Consider the following 22,913-nt stretch of genomic DNA (forward strand, 5'->3'; position numbering starts at 1 on the left):
TTATCCTTCACTTTAACCTCCGTGAAAATATCATATTTGAATTCAACCAATAAGATGGTAAAAAATGCATGCATTCATGTTTTATCAATATACAATGTATGGACTTTCCAAACATTCAACAGCGATTATCTCAAAATGAACATTGTGTGGGTTAGCACTATATTGCATCGACCCCTTCAATTGTCTATCAAGTTCATGTCGATGTTTTCTAATTTGATGACGTCATCATACTAGAAGTTGTGATTAAAGGCAAGATATCAAAATCAGCGAAGATTACTAATCGCTGCCTCATGTTCCTGTGTTTGATCGTCCAGTCAATACCAAACTGACGACATACGTTGAATATGTTATACTTTGAACAATTGTCTATCAAGTCCATGTCGATGTTTTCTAATTTGATGACGTCATCATACTAGAAGTTGTGATTAAAGGCAAGATATCAAAATCAGCGAAGATTATGTGTTATGTCTATGGGGGGATTTTTTTTTTTAACCATGCATAGACGATAACGCTCAAGCACTTTTACCTCACTTGATTTTGCTTCATTTCCTCTGAAACTTAAGTATGTTGTAGCTGAGACAATAAGCTGCAGTAATCATACATTTTATTTTTTTTCAAATCTTCTCATCAGGTTGACAATTTTGCAGCTTAAAACTGAAAATGAGAATGGAAGGTGGACGAAACGATTCCTGATTCATCTTTCACATACATAAGTTTACGTTCCTCATATTTTCTCGTCGAGACGTATGGCCGAGTGGTTAAAGGCGACGTCTCAGAGACGTGAGGTTGCACACATTCATTCATTCATTCATTTTCATTTTCAGTTCATTTATTTCATTCCTTCTTTCTTTTTCGTCAAACATAACACGAAATGTATCAGAAGATATAACATAGGCATGTATTCGACTTTACATGGTAGATAATGGTTAACAAATACGAAATTATACATGCATACCGGCAAAATACAAAGTTATGTTTGGAGGATAAAAAAAAAAGAAAGAACTGAGAGGTTCACTGAAAAGCATGCTTGTAAATTGTGAACCACTCAAAAGGATTCTTGTGAATACATTAAACTTTTTTTTTTTTTTTTTTTTACAAAGACAGGAGAGAACAAGACAGTAGAAACACAACGACATTACATGACTTTACAGTAGGGTATACCATGACACATGCGGGTTCGAACCCCACAAGATCACGAAACAAAATACTTAGCCATTTTACTTTTTTTTTCTTCAGTGGTGTATTACATATTCGTCCATGTAGAAATCACGTTCGTATAGAAACGCACCTATACACACACACACACAATATCCCTCTTTCTTGTGTTGGAGACCACATTGCTTCGATTGCTGCAAAATTTTGCAGGCTGACTTTATCAAACCGATTATAGTATAAGTAATGACGACTACGGAGGTGTTGTACTTTGAACAATTGTCTTTCAAGACCATGTCATTGTTTTGTACTTTGATGACGTCATCACACTGAAAATTGTGATTAGAGGTAAAGACGCAAAATCGGACAAGTTTACGTGTTATGTCTATGGGAGGTGATTTTTCTTTTAAACCATGCATTGACTTGACAACGTTTAAGCACCTAAGCTGCAGTAATCATGCATTTTATTCTTTGAAATCTCCTCATCAGGTTGACAATTTTGCAGTTTAAAACTGAAAATGAGAATGGAATGTGGACGAAACGATTCCTGATTCATCTTTCACACACATAAGTTTACGTTCGTCATATTTTCTCGTCGAGACGTATGGCCGAGTGATTAAAGGCGACGTCTCAGAGAAGTGAGGTTGCATACGTGCGGGTTCGAACCCCACAAGATCACGAAACAAAATACTTTGCTATTTTACTTTTTTTTCTTCAATGGTGTATTACATATTCGTCCATGTAGAAGTCAAGTTCGTATATAAACGCACCTATACACACACACACACACACACACACACACACAATATCCCTCTTTTTTGTGTTGGAGACCACATTGCTTCGACTGCTGCAAACTTTTGCAGGCTGACTTTGTCAAACCGATCATAGTATGTAATGACGACGACGGAGGTGTTGTACTTTGAAAAATTGTCTTTCAAGACCATGTCAATAAGCCAGTTCGGGGTTAGCTCATGGGCACATGGGTACAAATGACCTTTCTTCTTTCTCAGTTGATTAGGCACTCCACTAGTTTCAAGCGACAGAAGGCATGAGCTTGCCCAACGTAACAATTTATGGAATTCATCAGTCATGTTCAAACAAAGGATGAACTTGCATAGACCAGGTGACCAGAATGATCCTTCCATTGACATTTTGGAAAGCATCCATTTCATTATTTTGCATTGAATGTATTAACAATCTCTTTCTATTGATATTGTCAGACACCGCTTTTGCTGTCATGTGGATGTGCTGGCAAGCACCACTTATAGGGATCAGTTGAATAATCATTACATTACAGATGCTTATCTCAGTGAATTTAAAAACCACCATGCTCTGCTGGTACAGATGACCTTTTTCTGCTCATGCTCAAAGTGGAACCCCGAACTGGCTTATTGTTTCGTACTTTGATGACGTCATCACACTGAAAATTGTGATTAAAGGCAAGGTATCAAAACCAGCCGATTATAGGTTTTATGTCTACGGCACGTATTTTTCCCAAGTCGCCAGAAATGGCATAGCGACATCAGTCGTTACAAGGCCGCATTTCCGTCTAGCAATGCAATACATGTTCACGCGGCCCCGTTTGTTGAGTGGGCATTGACTTTTTCCCCCTGTAATATCTATACATTTTTTTTGCCTAACCATTCCCGTGGATGTCCCGTGGCCGAGTGGTTAGAGAAACGGATTTGCATGCACGCTGAATAATTTCAAGGTGCCTATATCACATTCTTTTCTTTGTCGATCACGGATGACCGACATCTGATGACCCCAAGCGTATCACCTAACTCGTCCTTAGTGTGACGAGTTTCATATCTCGTTTTTTATTCTTCTTTCTTTCTGGACAATTTTGTGTCGTCAATATCTCAAGAATGACATTACGAAATAACATGACATTTTCAGTCAACATGTCTCATGACAAAATCTAGCCACAATAAGGTTTTCATGACAGTAACATATCTATGACGTCATCTAGGCGCCATTTTGTGATTTTCGGACCTTGTCACATGATCGATCATAACTTCATAACTAGATGTCATTTTTGTATCATTTTCGGTTGACATGAAGTTCAGGTCACGCTCTATCTTAATTTTTAACGCTAGTTACACAGGTCATCATTACGCGCGCGTAAGCGCGCGTCAAAATTTTAAAAGGCTCAAAACGACTTCCCAATGGGAAATCTCGAAGTTTCAGACAATTTCAAGCGTTTCAAACATTTTCTCGCGTGCGCGTCCGTCCGCGCAATTTCGCGCGCAGAGCCCGTAAGCAACATGAAAATGCATTTTTTTTGACTGATTTGGATTCCTGATACTTTGAGTAACAATATCCATTGATTTCCGATCGATTTCGACCTATAACAAATGAATGCACTGGCGTCAAAGTTGAAATTCCGCGTGCGCGTCTTTCTGCAAATATAGTGAAAAAACATGTCTTTGTTTATTTCGCCATAGCTCTTTAAATCGTCCGTCGACCCTATATTTCTATTGCATATTACAAAAGTATATGAATTGTAAATAACATTCCAAGTATCAATATTGCCAGGAAAACGCGATGACGTCATCATATCGTCATTCTAAATAAAAAAAGTGGAATTGATTTTTTTTAGGTACTGTTTCTGACATTCATTTGCTCGTATCTCTGTTGTTTAAGCTCAATATTATCCCAAATTCAGATATGTTGTACTTTGAACATTTGCCTCTCAAGTCCATGTGATGGTTTTGAAATATGATGACGTCATCATACTAGAAATTGTGATTAAAGGTAAAGACTCAAAATTGGACAGGTTTACGTGTTATGTCTATGGGAGGTGATTTTTTTTTTAGAACCATGCATTGACTTGACAACGTTTAAGCACCTTTACCTCAGCTTATTTTGCTTCATTTCCTCTGAAACTTAAGTATGTTGTAGCTCAGACAATAAGCTGCAGTCATCATGCATTTTATATTTTCAAATCTCCTCATCAGGTCGACAATTTTGTAGTTAAAGACTGAAAATGAGAACGCAATCTGTACGGAACGATTCCCGATTGTTCTTTGCAACTGTATATTGGTCGAATCCACGCGGCCACTTGTGGGAAGTTGAATAGCGCCATCTCAATCAGCAGTGTCACGATAGTATTATCATATATCTAAGTTTCTCATGGGATCTTCAGGATAGCCGTGTGGCGTAATCGCTTAGCGCGCTGGGTGTTAATAACTCCATACCCGGACGGCGAGAAGTTCGACTCCCGCAGGAGTTTTCTCTTTCTTTCTTTTTCTTTTTTTTCGGCAGTGCAGCTTTACTCCGATGTCATTTATCGTATTATTTTATCAAGTATACGTAACCCGTGAACACGGCTGCTCTATTTCCCTTGTTTTGTATTGGAGATTTGGAGATTGGGTTTGCTTCATTAATTTTGTCACACTTAATGTTGTAAATTTCCCCTTGTTACAGTGTCCCGCTTGCCACCTTTCGCTTGCTCGTTCCTTTTCTCTTCATTGGTTCTTGTTATGTTGTAACAGGATAGGTAGGAACATGTACGTTTAGATAACTGGCAGGAATGGGAGCTGATATGATTAGCTCTAGTCCAGGTGTATGGCGTCTCGCTCATCTCTTTGAAATTCCAGGTTGTTATTGTTTGACCCAATATCGGAGTTGTATACAGGTTTTATGTTGCTATAGAGGTATCTTGTGCCACATGAATGGAAGGCATCACTGTTTAGTAGTAGTAATGAACTTTTTCATGTTGTAAATGATATAAAGATATGAATTTCACATCCAATCTTCGGGACAGCCGTGTGGCTTTATAGTCGCTTAGCGCGCTGCATGGTCATTATGCACTACCTTAGGACGCTATTATTTTTTTTCTCTCTCTCTCTTTCTTTGTTTTTCTTTTGGCAGTTCAGCTTCATTCCGATGTCATTACCCCACGACACACAGTCACTCAAGTTCCTTTTTTTTTTGTCGGAGGCTGGAGGTTGGATTTGCTTCATTTATCATACGTAATGTTGTAAATTGCCCTTGGTATACAGTGCCCCGCTTGCCACCTTTCGTTTTCTCTTTCCTTTTCTCTACGTTTGTTCCTGTTATACACTGCACAAGACAGGTCGGAAAATAATTTACATAACTCAACTGGAGCAGGAATGGCAACTGAATAAATTAACTCTAGGCCAGGTGTATGGCGTCTCGCTCGTCTCTTTGAAATTCCAGGTTGTTATTGTTTGACCCAATAACGGAATTGTAGACAGGTTTTATGTTGCTATAGAGGTATCTTGTGCCACATGAGTAGAAGGCATCACTGTTTAGTAGTAGTAATGAACTTTTTCATGTCCCTCCATGTCAATTATAGTGTGTTCAAAGGGGTTGTGTGTCTATCTGCCAAAGAAAAGGAAAACCTTATTTTCGTCATGGCTATTTCTCTATACGTAACCGTAGGTGATGAGTGTTGTTGGTATCTGAGCAGTGAATAACCCCCCTTAGTTATACGCGCTAAGCGTTCAATTTGATATATCTTTATTTATGTAGTCGATCACTGCTAATGGAGTTACAGAATTATGTTATGACACCTTTCACTGAAAGTTTGTAAAGCAAAGTTTATGGACAAGGCAAGCAATTGTACATGAATAATACCAATGATTTCAGAGGGAAATTATGGTATACCTAAATGTAAGGGTATCATTGCTTTGGAATTGCTGAGACAATATCTTGGCACGAGGGCTTCCACTTCTGATAACTGATCCCTTTGAAGATGTGTCGGTCACGGGTGATCATCGTGATTCATCTTTCACGTAGAAGCTTCCGTTCCACACTCTTAGTTCGAGAAGACTTACCATCATACTTCAAATTATGATTAAAGGTAAAGACTCAAAATCAGACAAGTTGACGTGTTATGTCTATGGGAGGTGATTTTTTTTACAACCATGCATTGACTTGACAACGTTTAAGCACCTTTATTTCAGCTGATTTTGCTCCATTTCCTCTGAAACTTAAGTATGTGGTAGCTCAGACAATAAGCTGCAGTAATCATGCATTTTATTTTTTTCAAATCTCCTCATCAGGTTGATAATTTTGCAGCTAAAAACTGAAAATGAGAATGGAATGTGGATCAAACGATTCCTGAATCATCTTTCACATATAAGCTTACGTTCCTCACATTTTCTCGTCAAGACGTACATGGCCGAGAGGATAAAGGCGACGTCACAAGAGACGTGAGGTTGCATACGTACGGGTTCGAACCCCATAAGAGCACGAAACAAAATGCTTGCATCTTTTGCTTTTTTTCTTTTATGGAGTATTCACCTTCGTCCATGTAGAAATCACGTTTTCATGTTAACGTATACACACACACAGGTACACACACACACACACACACACACACACACATACAATATCCCTTTGTTTTGTGTTGGAGACCACATTGCTTTGACTGTCAACTTGGACTTGAAATTACAAATGTTAAAGTGAAGATGACTCTTAAAAGACCGCATGGCCATGTTTGATTTTCTTTTACAATATAAAGACCTATTGGTAAATACTCATTCACATATCCTTTCCAATCAACTTACTTGGACACGCCGACACCACACGAAATTTTCAATTGGTTGCATGACAGAAACAATTTCATCTGAATCATGTAGGACTGTATAAAGAATTGGACTTCACGAATATTTCTCAATATTACTTCAAGTCGCTACTTAACATTATTTTCGTTGTCGATCACTGAAAATGAGAATGGAATCTGGTCGAAACGATTCCCGATTTATCTTTGCAACTGTATATTGATCGAATCTACGCGGCCACTCGTGGGAAGTTGAATAGCGCTATCAGTCACTTGACGTATGTTGCCAAAAAACTGAATATCAATGTAAATTTGTGTTGTGTATAGCATACATAGATAGATTTAAGTTTCGCAGAAGATCTTCGGATCTTCCGTGAGGCAGAATCGCTTAGCACGCTGCGTGTTTATAATGCCCGACCGGAAAGGAGAGAAGTTAATCGAGTCCCGCAGGACTTTTTCCTTTTATTTCTTTTTTCTTTTCTTTTCTGCAGTTCAGCTTCACTCTGATGTCATGAACACAGCTACTCTATTTCCCTTGTTTTGTATTGGAGTTTGGAGGTTGGGTTTGCTTCTTTAATTTTGTCAAACGTTATGTTGTAAATTGCCCCTTGAAACAGTACCCCGCTTGCCACCATTCGTTTTCTCTTTCCTTTTCTCTTCATTTGTTCTTGTTATACTGTAGCAGGATATTTAGGAACGTGTACGTTTACATAACTAACAGGAATGGGAACTGAAGTAATTAACTCTAGTCCAGGTGCATGACGTCTCGCTTATCTCTTTGGAATTCCAGGTTGTTATTGTTTGACCAAATAACGGAGTTAAAGACAGGCAGGGAAGGAAGTGACTTGATATTGCTTCATAATGAGGAATTTCGGGCAACACCTTTCCAAGTGTAGTGATTATGACGGGGTTCTCTGTCGTTTATTTTCGTCATGGCTGTTTCACTAGTTTAGCCATAGGTGATATTATGTTGTTGGCATCTGGGAGAATAGAACAGATCAGTACCAAACTGGAATAGCCCTATAAGCAATGTGGTAAGCGTTCAATTTTTTGCATTATCTTTCTTCTTTAAAGTCAATCACTACTGATCGAAATACACAATATAATATGACACGTTCCATTGGTAGTTTAGGAAAAGGGAGTTAATGCACGATGCAATGATAAATGTGCTACCATTGATTTTAGAGACGTCATTGTGGTGTGGTACTGGTGATGGTAAGGGAACCATAGATTGCTTTTAAAGTAATGAGACAATCATTGGACCTTTGCATCAAGACCGCATTCCCATCTAGAATATAATGCATGTTCGTGCGGCGTTTTTTTTTTATCCTGACGTGGACATTTTCTTTTTCTTGTTTTTAATTTAAGAATGGTATATCTAAATCCGTTTCTTTCCCCTAACATGTTTTTTGGTTGAATATAAAGTTGGACGTTCCGTGACCGAGCAGCGATTTAGTTACAGTTTCAATGCATCTTGTTTACCATCTTCTCTGACATTAAATTGATGGTTTTTATATTTGACATTGTCTGTCTATTTGCCTGTTTATGCTCATAAAACACTGCTATAACAACTAATACATTTGCTTCACTTGTCACACGCAATGATATGGATTGCAGTTGTGCATGCAGTTTTACTTCCGCCACCTTTCGTTTTTCTCTCCCCTTTTCCCTCACTTTGGTTTTGTTATACTGCAGATGGGAATGATTACAGTAACATAACCCAACTTGAAGTAGGAATGAGAACTGAATAGATTAACTCTAGGCCAGGTGTATATAGCGTCTCGCTCATCTCTTTGAAATTTCAGGATGTCATTGTTCGATCAACGGAGTTGAAGACGGGCTTTATGTTGCTATAGAGGTATCTCGCGCCACATGAATGGAATGCATACGCTGTTTAGTATTAGTAATGAATTTTTTCATGTCCATCCCTGCCAATAAAAGTGAAGTGTGTTTGACGGGGTTCTGTGTCATTCTGCCTATGAGAAAGCAAAGTTCTATTTTCGCCATGGCTGTTTCTCTATGCGTGGCCGTGGGTGATGGGTGTTGTTGGCATCTGGGCAGAAAAGAACCGAGTATCATGCTATAATACCCCCCCCCCGTTAGGTTCTAAGCGTTCAATACGGTGATATATCTCTCTTCTTTATTATGTCAATCACTGCTGATGGAATTACAGAATTATGTTATGACACGTTTCACTCAAAGCTTAAAAAACAAAGTTTATGCACGATACAAGTAATGGTGCATGAGTCCTATAGGCCATTGATTTTAGATGAGAAATTATGATATGCCTATAGTAGGGGTGTCATTGATTAGGAATTAAAGGGGATGGCTAGTAACTGATCAGTGGGAATCAGTGGGAATGCTGGAGGATGATTGTTCCAATCCCTGTGGGATTCATTTAAGAGTACATTATATACCTATTATTGTGTGAAAATTATTTGCTACAGAATGGTCTCATATTCAAGTAATGTGCAGTTTAATGTTTCCAGGTTAGCGTCCCTGGTCAGTGACGGGGCATTAAACTGCACATTACTTGAATATGAGACCATTCTGTAGCAAATAATTTTCACACAATAATAGATATATAATGTACTCTTAAATGAATCCCACAAGGATTGGAACAATCATCCCTCAGCATTCCCACTGATTCCCACTGATCGGTTACTAGCCATCCCCTTTAATGACACGATTAAGCACTCCTTCCACTTCTAACTGTCCCCTTTGAATGTGTGTCGATCACGTGAGATCGTCATAAATTATCATTTACGCATAAGCTTACGTTCAAAGTGTACTCTTAGTTGGAGGAGACCTATAGTTACAGGGTTAAAGGCGATGTCTCTTTCGCTGGAGCCGTACGTTTGGCCCGTTTTTCTTTTGCCCTTTTCTCTTTAATTGAGGCATCACTTTCGTCCAGGATAAATCACATTCTCATGTAAACAGACTCACTTGCTCGATATCTCTTGTTTTGTATCGGAGGCTTCATTGGTTTTACTGCTGGTAAATCTCACAGGCTTGTATAGATTTATAGCTGTAAGAGCTCTCTGAACTGATCATTATGATAGCAAGATTAGAGGGAGTCATATTGGTTATGTAAATAATGGTCAAAGGTCATGTTTTAAAAGGCCACTGTTAAAGCCAAGATGGTTATAAACACTTAATTGTCATGTTTTATTTGTACGTGTCGAGGATCACTTGGACCCCGTTTACAGTGCGAGGCTCGGCCGCGGCTCGGCCGCGCCGAGCCCACCTTCATTACGGTGTAAACGCGCAAAAGGCCCAATGCGGGGCCAAAATTGGCCTCGCATTAGGCCACGCTCTGGAGGTGGTCTCGGCCGCGGCCGAGCCGCGGTCGCGCCCGGCCTTTTTCTCAGTGTAAACGCAAACTGGGCTAAATGCGCGGCCAATTTTAGTCTGGTTTCCAAACCCTAGCCTGTACTATTTCGCTATTCAGGATATTAACCACTTCAACGTCGAAAACTAGTATAGTTTAAGGTGGTTTTGGCCTACAAAGGATTTTCTCCTTCGGCAAAGGCCTTTGCCCGAACGGCGACTTTGTCGCCACGGAATTCAGTTGGCAAAGGATCTGAAAACCAGACAATACCAAATTGCGTTTGTTTACAAGTAGAGCGCCACTACGACAAAATATTGAAAGGTTTGAATCAAAAGCGCGGCCGAGCCCGGCAGTGTAAACGGACTAACTTGCGGGGCTGGGCCTCGCAATTGAGGTTGGCCTTGGCCGCGGCAAATGTGATCTGAATAATGTAGGCCAAAAAAGTTCAACTAAGTATCTCATTATAACTTCAAGGTGCTATATTACATTCTTTTCTTTGTCGATCACGGATGACCGACATCTGATGACCCCCAGCGTATCACCTAACTCGTCTTCAGTGTGACGAGTTTCATATCTCGTTTTTTATTCTTCTTTCTTTCTGCCACATTTTGTGTCGTCAATATCTCAACAATGACATCACGGAATGACATGACATTTTCAGTCAACATGTCTCATAACAATATCTAGCCACAATAAGGTTTTCATGACAGTAACATATCTATGACGTCATCTAGGCGCCATTTTGTGATTTTCGGACCTTGACACATGATCAATCATAACTTCATAACTAGATGTCATTTCTGTATCATTTTCGCTGGACATAAAGTTCAGGTCACGCTCTATCTTACTTTCTAACACTAGTTACCCAGGTCATCATTAGGCGCGCGTAAGCGCGCGTCAAAATTTTAAAAGGCTCAAAACGACTTCCCAATGGGAAATCTCGAAGTTTCAGACAATTATAAGCGTTTCAAACATTTTCTCGCGTGCGCGTCCGTCCGCGCAATTTCGCGCGCAGAGCGCTTAAGAAACATGGAAATGCAATTTTTTTGACTGATTTGGATTCCTGATACTTTGAGTAACAGTATCCATTGATTTCCGATCGATTTCGACCCATAACAAAGGAATGCACAGGCGTCAAAGTTGAAATTCCGCACGCGCGTCTTTCTGCAAATATAGTGAAAAAACATGTCTTTGTTTATTTCGTCATAGCTCTTTAAATCGTCCGTTGACCCTATATTTCTATTGCATACTACAAAAGCATATGAATTGTAAATAACATTCCAAGTATCAATATTGCCAGAGAAACGCGATGACGTCATCAAATCGTCATTTTATATAAAAAAAGTGGAATTGATTTTTTTGAGGTACTGTTTCTGACATTCATTTGCTCGTATCTCTGTTGTTTAAGCTCAATATTATCCCAAATTCAGATATGTTGTACTTTAAACATTTGCCTCTCAAGTCCATGTGATGGTTTTGATATATGATGACGTCATCATACTAGAAATTGCGATTAAAGGTAAAGACTCAAAATCAGACAAGTTTACGTGTTATGTCTATGGGAGGTGATTTTTTTTCAAACCATGCATTGACTTGACAACGTTTAAGCACCTTTACCTCATCTGATTTTGCTCCATTTCCTCTGAAACATAAATATGTTGTAGCTGAGACAATAAGCTGCAGTCATCATGCATTTTATATTTTCAAATCTCCTCATCAGGTCGACATTTTGTAGTTAAAAACTGAAAATGAGAATGCAATCTGTACGGAATGATTCCCGATTGTTCTTTGCAACTGTATATTGGTCGAATCCACGCGGCCACTTGTGGGAAGTTGAATAGCGCCATCTCAGTCAGCACTGTCACGACAGTATTATCATACATTTAAGTTTCGCATAGAATCTCCAGGACAGCCATATGGCGTAATCGCTTAGCGCGCTGGGTGTTCATAACGCCATACCGGAAGGGGAGAAGTTCGACTCCCGCGGAAGTTTTCTCTTTCTTTCTTTTTTTTTTTTCCGGCAATTCAGCTTTACTCCGATGTCATTTATCGTATTATTTTACCAAGTATACGTAACCCGTGAACACGGCTGCTCTATTTCCCTCGTTTTGTATTGGAGTTTGGAGATTGGGTTTGCTTCATTAATTTTGTCACACTTAATGTTGTAAATTGCCCCTTGTTACAGTGTCCCGCTTGCCACCTTTCGTTTGCTCTTTCCTTTTCTCTTCATTGGTTCTTGTAATATTGTAACAGGATAGGTAGGAACATGTACGTTTAGATAACTGGCAGGAATGGGAGCTGAATTGATTAACTCTAGTCCAGGTGTATGGCGTCCCGCTCATCTCTTTGAAATTCCAGGTTGTTATTGTTTGACCCAATAACGGAGTTGTAGACAGGTTTTATGTTGCTATAGAGGTATCTTGTGCCACATGAATGGAAGGCATCACTGTTTAGTAGTAGTAATGAACTTTTTCATGTTGTAAATGATATAAAGATATGAATTTCACATCCAATCTTCGGGACAGCCGTGTGGCTTTATAGTCGCTTAGCGCGCTGCATGGTCATTATGCACTACCTTAGGACGAGATGTTCGGGACCCGCAGGACGCTATTATTTTTTTTTTCTCTCTCTCTCTTTCTTTGTTTTTCTTTTGGCAGTTCAGCCTCATTCCGATGTCATTACCCCACGACACACAGTCACTCAAGTTCCCTTTTTTTTTTTTTTGTCGGAGGCTGGAGGTTGGATTTGCTTCATTTATCATACATAATGTTGTAAATTGCCCTTGATATACCGTGCCCCGCTTGCCACCTTTCGTTTTCTCTTTCCTTTTCTCTACGTTTGTTCCTGTTACACTGCACAAGACAGGTCGGAAAATAATTTACATAACTCAACTGGAGCAGGAATGGCAACTGAATAAATTAACTCTAGGACAGGTGTATGGCGTCTCGCTCGTCTCTTTGAAATTCCAGGTTGCTATTGTTTGACCCAATAACGGAATTGTAGACAGGTTTTATGCTGCTATAGAGGTATCTTGTGCCACATGAGTAGAAGGCATCACTGTTTAGTAGTAGTAATGAACTTTTTCATGTCCCTCCATGTCAATTATAGTGTGTTCAAAGGGGTTGTGTGTCTATCTGCCAAAGAAAAGGAAAACCTTATTTTCGCCATGGCTATTTCTCTATACGTAACCGTAGGTGATGAGTGTTGTTGGTATCTGAGCAGTGAATAACACAACATCAGGCTAAAATCCCCCTTTTATACGCGCTAAGCGTTCAATTTGATATATCTTTATTTATGTAGTCAATCACTGCTAATGGCGTTACAGAATTATGTTATAACACCTTTCACTGAAAGTTTATAAAGCAAAGTTTATGGACAAGGCAAGCAATTGTACATGAATAATACCAATGATTTCAGAGGGAAATTATGGTATACCTAAATGTAAGGGTATCATTGCTTTGGAATTGCTGAAACAATATCTTGGCACGAGGTCTTCCACCTCTAATAACTGATCCCTTTAAAGATGTGTCGGTCACGGGTGATCGTCATGATTCATCTTTCACGTAGAAGCTTCCGTTCCACACTCTTAGTTCGAGAAGACTTACCATCATACTTCAAATTGTGATTAAAGGTAAAGACTCAAAATCAGACAAGTTGACGTGTTATGTCTAAGGGAGGTGATTTTTTTTTTTTAAACCATGCATTGACTTGACAACGTTTCACCACCTTTATTTCAGCTGATTTTGCTCCATTTCCTCTGAAACTTAAGTATGTGGTAGCTCAGACAATAAGCTGCAGTAATCATGCATTTTATTTTTTCAAATCTCCTCATCAGGTTGATAATTTTGCAGCTAAAAACTGAAAATGCGAATGGAATGTGGACGAAACGATTCCTGATTCATCTTTCACATACATAAGTTTACATTCCTCATATTTTCTCGTCGAGACGTATGGCCGAGAGGATAAAGGCGACGTCACAAGATACGTGAGGTTGCACACGTACGGGTTCGAACCCCATAAGAACACGAAACAAAATACTTACATCTTTTGCTTTTTTTCTTTTATGGAGTATTCACCTTCGTCCATGTAGAAATCACGTTTTCATGTAAACGTACACACACACACACACACACACACACACACACACACAATATCCCTTTGTTTTGTGTTGGAGACCACATTGCTTTGACTGGCAACTTGGACTTGAAATTACAGATGTTAAAGTGAAGATGGCTCTTAAAAGACCGCATGGCCATGTTTGATTTTTTTTTTACAATATAAAGACCCATTGGTAAATATTCATTCACATATTCTTTCCAATCAACTTACTTGGACACGCCGACACCACACGAAATTTTCAATTGGTTGCATGACAGAAACAATTTCATCTGAATTATGTAGGACTGCATAAAGAATTGGACTTCACGAATATTTCTCAATATTATATTATACTTCAAGTCGCTACTTAACATTATTTTCGTTGTCGATCACTGAAAATGAGAATGGAATCTGGTCGAAACGATTCCCGATTTATCTTTGTAACTGTATATTGATCGAATCCACGCGGCCACTCGTGGGAAGTTGAACAGCGCTATCAGTCACTTGACGTATATCGCCAAAAAACTGAATATCAATGTAAATTTGTGTTGTGTATAGCATACATAGATAGATTTAAGTTTCGCACAGGATCTTCGGATCTTCCGTGTGGCAGAATCGCTTAGCACGCTGCGTGTTTATAATGCCCGACCGGAAGGAGAGAAGTTAATCGAGTCCCGCAGGACTTTTTCCTTTTATTTCTTTTTTCTTTTCTTTTTTTCAGCAGTTCAGCTTCACTCTGATGTCATGAACACAGCTACTCTATTTCCCTTGTTTTGTATTGGAGTTTGGAGGTTGGGTTTGCTTCATTAATTTTGTCACGCGTAATGTTGTAAATTGCCCCTTGAAACAGTGCCACGCTTGCTACCATTCTTTTTCTCTTTCCTTTTCTCTTCATTTAGATTTTGTTCTTGTTATACTGTAGCAGGATATTTAGGAACGTGTACGTTTACATAACTAACAGGAATGGGAACTGAATTAATTAACTCTAGTCCAGGTGTATGGCGTCTCGCTTATCTGTTTAGAATTCCAGGTTGTTATTGTTTGACAAAAACGGAGTTAAAGACAGGCAGGGAAGGAAGTGACTTGATATTGCGTCATATTATATGAGGAATTTCGGGCAATACCTTTCCAATTAGTGTAGTGATTTTGACAGGGTTCTCTGTCGTTTATTTTCGTCATGGCTGTTTCACTAGTTTAGCCATAGGTGATATGTGTTGTTGGCATCTGGGAGAATAGAACAGATCAGTACCAAACTGGAATAGCCCTATAAGCAATGTGGTAAGCATTCAATTTGTTGCATTATCTTTCTTCTTTAAAGTCAATCACTACTGATCGAATTACACCATATAATATGGCACGTTTCACTGGTAGTTTAGGAAAAGGGAGCTAATTCAATGCAAGATACAATGATATGTGCTACCATTGATTTTAGAGACGTCATTGTGGTGTGGTGCTGGTGGTGGTAAGGGAATCATTGCTTTTAAATTAATGAGACAATCCTTGGAACTTTGCATCAAGAATATAATGCATGTTCGTGCGGCGTTTTTTTTTTTTTTTAATCCTGACGTGGACATTATTTTTCTTTATCTTGTTTTTAATTCAAGAATGTTATATCTGAATATGTTCGATTTAGTTACGGTTTCAATGCATCTTGTTTACCATCTTCTCTGACATTAAATTGATGGTTTTTAAATTTGACATTGTCTGTCTATTTGTCTGTTTATGCTCATAAAACACTGCTATAACAACTAAAACATTTGTTTCACTTGTCACACGCAATGCTATGGATTGCAGTTGTGCATGCAGTTTTCCTTTTGCTACCTCTCGTTTTTCTCTCCCCTTTTCCCTCACTTTGGTTTTGTTATACTGCAGATGGGAATGATTACAATAACATAACCCAACTTGAAGTAGGAATGAGAACTGAATAAATTAACTCTAGGCCAGGTGTATATAGCGTCTCGCTCATCTCTTTGAAATTTCAGGTTGTCATTGTTCTATCAACGGAGTTGAAGACAGGCTTTATGTTGCTATAGAGGTATCTAGCTCCACATGAATGGAATGCATACGCTGTTTAGTATTAGTAATGAACTTTTTCATGTCCATCCCTGCCAAGAAAAGTGTGTTTGACGGGGTTCTGTGTCATTGTGCCTATGAGAAAGCAAAGTTTTATTTTCGCCATGGCTGTTTCTCTATGCGTAGCCGTGAGTGATGGATGTTGTTGGCATCTAGCTGGGCAGTAAAAAACCGAGTATCATGCTATAATACCCCCCCCCCCCCGTTAGGTTCTAAGCGTTCAATGTGATATATATTTCTTCTTCATTATGTCAATCACTGCTGATGGAATTACAGAATTATGCTATGACACGTTTCACTCAAAGCTTAAAAAGCAAAGTTTATGCACTATACAAGTAATGGTGCATGAATCCTATAGACCATTGATTTTAGATGAGAAATTATGATATGCCTATAGTAGGGATGTCATTGATTGGGAATTAATGACACGATTAAGCATTTTCATAATCCTTATCCTTCACTCTAACCTCCGTGAAAATATCATATTTGAATTCAACCAATAAGATGGTAAAAAATGCATGCATTCATGTTTTATCAATATACAATGTATGGACTTTCCAAACATTCAACAGCGATTATCTCAAAATGAACATTGTGTGGGTTAGCACTATATTGCATCGACCCCTTCAATTGTCTATCAAGTTCATGTCGATGTTTTCTAATTTGATGACGTCATCATACTAGAAGTTGTGATTAAAGGCAAGATATCAAAATCAGCGAAGATTACTAATCGCTGCCTCATGTTCCTGTGTTTGATCGTCCAGTCAATACCAAACTGACGACATACGTTGAATATGTTATACTTTGAACACTTGTCTATCAAGTCCATGTCGATGTTTTCTAATTTGATGACGTCATCATACTAGAAGTTGTGATTAAAGGCAAGATATCAAAATCAGCGAAGATTATGTGTTATGTCTATGGGGGGATTTTTTTTTTTTTAACCATGCATAGACGATAACGCTCAAGCACTTTTACCTCACTTGATTTTGCTTCATTTCCTCTGAAACTTAAGTATGTTGTAGCTGAGACAATAAGCTGCAGTAATCATACATTTTATTTTTTTTCAAATCTTCTCATCAGGTTGACAATTTTGCAGCTTAAAACTGAAAATGAGAATGGAAGGTGGACGAAACGATTCCTGATTCATCTTTCACATACATAAGTTTACGTTCCTCATATTTTCTCGTCGAGACGTATGGCCGAGTGGTTAAAGGCGACGTCTCAGAGACGTGAGGTTGCACACATTCATTCATTCATTCATTTTCATTTTCATTTCATTTATTTCATTCCTTCCTTCTTTTTCGTCAAACATAACACGAAATGTATCAGAAGATATAACATAGGCATGTATTCGACTTTACATGGTAGATAATGGTTAACAAATACGAAATTATACATGCATACCGGCAAAATACAAAGTTATGTTTGGAGGATAAAAAAAAAAAGAAAGAACTGAGAGGTTCACTGAAAAGCATGCTTGTAAATTGTGAACCACTCAAAAGGATTCTTGTGAATACATTAAACTTTTTTTTTTTTTTTTTTTTTTTTACAAAGACAGGAGAGAACAAGACAGTAGAAACACAACGACATTACATGACTTTACAGTAGGGTATACCATGACACATGCGGGTTCGAACCCCACAAGATCACGAAACAAAATACTTAGCCATTTTACTTTTTTTTTTCTTCAGTGGTGTATTACATATTCGTCCATGTAGAAATCACGTTCGTATAGAAACGCACCTATACACACACACACACACAATATCCCTCTTTCTTGTGTTGGAGACCACATTGCTTCGATTGCTGCAAAATTTTGCAGGCTGACTTTATCAAACCGATTATAGTATAAGTAATGACGACTACGGAGGTGCTGAACTTTGAACAATTGTCTTTCAAGACCATGTCATTGTTTTGTACTTTGATGACGTCATCACACTGAAAATTGTGATTAGAGGTAAAGACGCAAAATCGGACAAGTTTACGTGTTATGTCTATGGGAGGTGATTTTTCTTTTAAACCATGCATTGACTTGACAACGTTTAAGCACCTTTATCTCAGCTGATTTTGCTTCGTTTCCTCTGAAACTAAAGTATGTTGTAGCTGAGACAATAAGCTGCAGTAATCATGCATTTTATTCTTTGAAATCTCCTCATCAGGTTGACAATTTTGCAGTTTAAAACTGAAAATGAGAATGGAATGTGGACGAAACGATTCCTGATTCATCTTTCACACACATAAGTTTACGTTCGTCCTATTTTCTCGTCGAGACGTATGGCCGAGTGATTAAAGGCGACGTCTCAGAGAAGTGAGGTTGCATACGTGCGGGTTCGAACCCCACAAGATCACGAAACAAAATACTTTGCTATTTTACTTTTTTTTTCTTCAATGGTGTATTACATATTCGTCCATGTAGAAGTCAAGTTCGTATATAAACGCACCTATACACACACACACACACACACACACACACACACACACAATATCCCTCTTTTTTGTGTCGGAGACCACATTGCTTCGACTGCTGCAAACTTTTGCAGGCTGACTTTGTCAAACCGATCGTAGTATGTAATGACGACGACGGAGGTGTTGTACTTTGAAAAATTGTCTTTCAAGACCATGTCAATAAGCCAGTTCGGGGTTAGCTCATGGGCACATGGGTACAAATGACCTTTCTTCTTTCTCAGTTGATTAGGCACTCCACTAGTTTCAAGCGACAGAAGGCATGAGCTTGCCCAACGTAACAATTTATGGAATTCATCAGTCATGTTCAAACAAAGGATGAACTTGCATAGACCAGGTGACCAGAATGATCCTTCCATTGACATTTTGGAAAGCATCCATTTCATTATTTTGCATTGAATGTATTAACAATCTCTTTCTATTGATATTGTCAGACACCGCTTTTGCTGTCATGTGGATGTGCTGGCAAGCACCACTTATAGGGATCAGTTGAATAATCATTACATTACAGATGCTTATCTCAGTGAATTTAAAAACCACCATGCTCTGCTGGTACAGATGACCTTTTTCTGCTCATGCTCAAAGTGGAACCCCGAACTGGCTTATTGTTTCGTACTTTGATGACGTCATCACACTGAAAATTGTGATTAAAGGCAAGGTATCAAAACCAGCCGATTATAGGTTTTATGTCTACGGCACGTATTTTTCCCAAGTCGCCAGAAATGGCATAGCGACATCAGTCGTTACAAGGCCGCATTTCCGTCTAGCAATGCAATACATGTTTACGCGGCCCCGTTTGTTGAGTGGGCATTGACTTTTTCCCCCTGTAATATCTATACATTTTTTTTTTGCCTAACCATTTCCGTGAATGTACCGTGGCCGAGTGGTTAGAGAAACGGATTTGCATGCACGCTGAATAATTTCAAGGTGCCTATATCACATTCTTTTCTTTGTCGATCACGGATGACCGACATCTGATGACCCCAAGCGTATCACCGAACTCGTCCTTAGTGTGACGAGTTTCATATCTCGTTTTTTATTCTTCTTTCTTTCTGCCACATTTTGTGTCGTCAATATCTCAAGAATGACATTACGAAATAACATGACATTTTCAGTCAACATGTCTCATGACAAAATCTAGCCACAATAAGGTTTTCATGACAGTAACATATCTATGACGTCATCTAGGCGCCATTTTGTGATTTTCGGACTTTGTCACATGATCGATCATAACTTCATAACTACATGTCATTTCTGTATCATTTTCGGTGGACATGAAGTTCAGGTCACGCTCTATCTTACTTTTTAACGCTAGTTACACAGGTCATCATTACGCGCGCGTAAGCGCGCGTCAAAATTTTAAAAGGCTCAAAACGACTTCCCAATGGGAAATCTCGAAGTTTCAGACAATTTTAAGCGTTTCAAACATTTTCTCGCGTGCGCGTCCGTCCGCGCAATTTCGCGCGCAGAGCCCGTAAGCAACATGAAAATGCAATTTTTTTTGACTGATTTGGATTCCTGATACTTTGAGTAATAATATCCATTGATTTCCGATCGATGTTGACCTATAACAAAGGAATGCACTGGCGTCAAAGTTGAAATTCCGCGTGCGCGTCTTTTTGCAAATATAGTGAAAAAACATGTCTTTGTTTATTTCGCCATAGCTCTTTAAATCGTCCGTTGACCCTATATTTCTATTGCATATTACAAAAGTATATGAATTGTAAGTAACATTCCAAGTATCAGTATTGCCAGGAATACGCGATGACGTCATCATATCGTCATTTTAAATCAAAAAAGTGGAATTGATTTTTTTGAGGTACTGTTTCTGACATTCATTTGCTCGTATCTCTGTTGTTTAAGCTCAATATTACCCCAAATTCAAATATGTTGCACTTTGAACATTTGCCTTTCAAGGCCATGTGATGGTTTTGAAATATGATGACGTCATCATACTAGAAATTGTGATTAAAGGTAAAGACTCAAAATCAGACAAGTTTACGTGTTATGTCTATGGGAGGTGATTTTTTTTTTTAAACCATGCATTGACTTGACAACGTTTAAGCACCTTTACCTCATCTGATTTTACTCCATTTCCTCTGAAACATAAATATGTTGCAGCTGAGACAACAAGCTTTAGTAATCATGCATTTTATGTTTTCAAATCTCCTCATCAGGTTGACAATTTTGCAATTTAAAACTGAAAATGAGAATGCAATCTGTACGGAACGATTCCCAATTTTTCTTTGCAACTGTATATTGATCGAATCCACGCTGCCACTTGTGGGAAGTTGAATAGCGCCATCACAAGTCAACACTGTCACGATAGTATTTAGATTTAAGTTTCGCACTCGATCTTCAGGACAGCCATGTGGCATAATCGGTTAGCGCGCTGGTTGTTCATAACGCCATACCGGAAGGCGAGAGGTTCGACTCCCGCAGGACTTTTATTTTTTTTTTTCGGCAGTTCAGCTTTACTCCGATGTCATTTATCGTATTACTTTATCAAGTGTACGTAACCCGTGAACACGGCTGCTCTATTTCCCTTGTTTTGTATTGGAGTTTGGAGATTGGGTTTGCTTCATTAATTTTGTCACACTTAATGTTGTAAATTGCCCCTTGTTACAGTGTCCCGCTTGCCACCTTTCGTTTGCTCTTTCCTTTTCTCTTCATTGGTTATTGTTATACTGTAACAGGATAGGTAGGAACATGTATGTTTAAATAACTTGCAGGAATGGGAGCTGAATTGATTAACTCTAGTCCAGGTGTATGGCGTCTCGCTCATCTCTTTGAAATTCCAGGTTGTTATTGTTTGACCCAATAACGAAGTTGTAGACAGGTTATATGTTGTTATAGAGGTATCTTGTGCCACATGAATGGAAAGCATCACTGTTTAGTAGTAGTAATGAACTTTTTCATGTTGTATATGGTATAAATATTTAAGATAAATATATATATATATATATATATATATATATATAAAAATAAAAAAAGATTAAAGATAAATTTCACATCCAATCTTTGGTACAGCCGTGTGGCTTTATAGTCACTTAGCGCGCTGCATGGTCATTATGCACTACCTTAGGACGAGATGTTCGAGACCCGCAGGACGCTATCATTTTTTTCTCTCTCTTTCTTTGTGTTTCTTTTGGCAGTTCAGCTTTATTCCGATCGATGTCATTTATCGTATTATCTTATCAATTATACTACCCCACGACACACAGTCGCTCAAGTTCCTCTTTTTTTTTTGTCGGAGGCTCTAGGTTGGATTTGCTTCATTTATCATACGTATTGTTTAAATTGCCCTTGGTACAGTGCCCCGCTTGCCACCTTTCCTTTTCCCTTTCCTTTTCTCTACGTTTGTTCCTGTTATATTGTCACAAGACAGGTCGGAAAATAATTTGCATAACTCAACTGGAGCAGGAATGGCAACTGAATGAATTAACTCTAGGCCAGGTGTATGGCGTCTCGCTCATCTCTTTGAAATTCCAGGATGTTATTGTTTGACGCAATAACGGAGTTGTAGACAGGTTTTATGTTGCTATAGAGGTATCTTGTGCCACATGAGTAGAAGGCATCACTGTTCAGTAGTAGTAATGAACTTTTTCATGTCCCTCCATGTCAATTATAGTGTGGTTTAAAGGGGTTGTGTGTCTATCTGCCAAAGAAAAGGAATAACTTATTTTCGTCATGGCTGTTTCTCTATACGTAGCCGTAGGTAATGAGTGTTGTTGGTATCTGAGCAGTGAAGAACAGAGCATCAGGCTAAAATCCCCCTTAGTTACACGCGCTAAGCGTTAAATTTGATATATCTTTCTTTATGAAGTCAATCCCTGCTAATGGAGTTACAGAATTATGTTATGACACGTTTCACTGAAAGTTTGTAAAGCAAAGTTTATGGACAAGGCAAGCAATTGTACATGAATATACCTACCATTGATTTCAGAGGGAAATTATGGTATGCATAAATGTAAGGGTATCATTGCTTTGGAATTGCTGAGACAATATGCTTGGCACGAGGGCTTCCACTTCTAATAACTGATCCCTTTGAAGATGTGTCGGTCACGGGTGATCGTCATGATTCATCTTTCACGTAGAAGCTTGCGTTCCACACTCTTGGTTCAAGAAGACTTACCATCATACTTCAAATTGTTATTAAAGGTAAAGACTCAAAATCAGACAAGTTTACGTGTTATCTCTATGGGAGGTGATTTTTTTTTTATGTGCATTAACTTGACAACGTTTAAGCACCTTTATCTC

The sequence above is a fragment of the Diadema setosum genome, chromosome 8 (assembly GCF_964275005.1).
Source record: "Diadema setosum chromosome 8, eeDiaSeto1, whole genome shotgun sequence".
Taxonomy (NCBI): domain Eukaryota; kingdom Metazoa; phylum Echinodermata; class Echinoidea; order Diadematoida; family Diadematidae; genus Diadema; species Diadema setosum.